At 50.0% G+C, this 2009-nt stretch overlaps 1 pseudogene; it reads right to left on the bottom strand.

Annotated features, from left to right (window-relative positions):
- Positions 1 to 546: 546 nt before the first annotated feature.
- LOC116970435 lies at positions 547 to 1607 on the bottom strand (annotated as a pseudogene).
- Between the last annotated feature and the right edge of the window lie 402 nt (positions 1608 to 2009).

Here is a 2009-nt window from a genome sequence, read left to right as displayed (position 1 = left end):
TCGCTATTCACATTGTTCCCAGTGTAAGGTGCAAGATATAACCATATAACAATAACCATATAACAATTACAGCACGGAAACAGGCCATCTCGACCCTTCTAGTCCGTGCCGAACACGTATTCTCCCCTAGTCCCATCTACCTGCATTCAGACCATAACCCTCCATTCCTTTCCCGTCCAAACAACTATCCAATTTATTTTTAAATGATAAAAACGAACCTGCCTCCACCACTTCCACTGGAAGCTCATTCCACACAGCTACCACTCTCTGAGTAAAGAAATTCCCCCTCATGTTACCCCTAAACTTCTGTCCCTTAATTCTGAAGTCATGTTCCCTTGTTTGAAACTTCCCTACTCTCAGTGGGAAAAGCTTATCCACGGCAACTCTGTCTATCCCTCTCATCATTTTAAAGACCTCTATCAAGTCCCCCCTTATCCTTCTGCGCTCCAAAGAATAAAGCCCAAACTTGTTCAAGATACAGTCAGACAATGTTTAAATTCCTACCTGAAGGCTTGAGCGAGTATGTTATTTTAGACACGGACAGTATCACTTCGACCCTTTCAAATGAGCCATGCCCACAGTCTCGGAAGTGTTGCTGTTGTGGTTCCACGAAGAGATGGATTTAATGGATAGCCGCAGGCTGGCGTTTCATCTGAACAACGTGGATCCTGATCGCTGGAACTGTTTGTGCCTTTGTTTCAGATACTCTTTGTAGTTCTTGGTCAGTAGCGTGTACAGGAATGGTTAATGCAACTGTTGCTGTAAGTCAGGCAGGTCATGAAATAGTTGATGCACCTTACTGTGCTCATGTTGAGGCTGGTAGAATAGAGAGGGATAAGTTGCCAGACCCAGAAAGGCAGGAAACACGCCCAGAAGACCACTACGATGCTGAAGATCATGAGGACCACTCTCTGTTTAGACGCTTGCTTGTTCTCGCTCATTGCCAACGTCTTCCTTTGGGATTTCAGGTAGGTCCTTGCTAACTGTGTGTACAGGTAGCCGATGATCATTCCCGGCACCACGATACCGGTGCTGAACAGTACAATCAGGTAAACTGTGTAAGACTCCTGGCTCCAAGTGCCGGCGCAGGTCCGCTTGATGGCCCCGTTCTCCACCCTGCTCTCTTGCATTTTAAACATGCTCATGGCGGGGAGGGCCAATAGGAAGCTCACCATCCATGCCGCCCCGGCCATGGCCTTCCTATAGCCTTTGGAGCGCCTCACCATTTCCAGGGGTTTAACCACGGCCAGGTAGCGTTCGGTACACATCACGGTGAGGTTGAAGATGCTGGCATGCATGGTGAGGAGGTCGAGGCTCAGTAGGAGCCTGCAGCCCACGTCGCCAAAGTACCAGGTCTTGGCGAAGTAGGTACAGACGATGAATGGGATGGTGGAGAGATACAGGAGATCGGCCAGCACCAAGTTGATGATGGAGATGTAGACGGAGGCAGCGGATCTCATGGACTGACACATCACTACCAGAGTGTACACATTGCCCGTCACGCCGGCCACGTACATGAAGGACAATATAGTACCAATCCCCGAGGCGATGGCCAACTCCTCCATGGTATCTGGCGCTGTGATGTTCTCCGAAGCGTTGCCATACATGTTTAGTTTGGCGTCTCCTGCGTGGTCTACATGGTGGGAGCCGGGCGACGGGGGGACCGGTGGCTCACGGCGTCACCCACTCGTATCCCAGACCAAATCCTCATCGTCCCGTGGAACGGCTCTGGCGCAGTATCTGTCTATACCAGCTCTAGCGCTGTATCTGTCTATACCAGCTCTAGCGCTGTATCTGTCTATACCAGCTCTAGCGCTGTATCTGTCTATACCAGCTCTAGCGCTGTATCTGTCTATACCAGCTCTAGCGCTGTATCTATACCAGCTCTAGCGCTGTATCTGTCTATACCAGCTCTAGCGCTGTATCTGTCTATACCAGCTCTAGCGCTGTATCTGTCTATACCAGCTCTAGCGCTGTATCTGTCTATACCAGCCCTAGCGCTGTATCTG

Source organism: Amblyraja radiata, unplaced genomic scaffold (assembly GCF_010909765.2).
Source record: "Amblyraja radiata isolate CabotCenter1 unplaced genomic scaffold, sAmbRad1.1.pri scaffold_87_ctg1, whole genome shotgun sequence".
In the NCBI taxonomy this organism is placed as follows: Eukaryota; Metazoa; Chordata; class Chondrichthyes; order Rajiformes; family Rajidae; genus Amblyraja; species Amblyraja radiata.
This window is presented reverse-complemented; position numbering and strand designations above follow the sequence as displayed.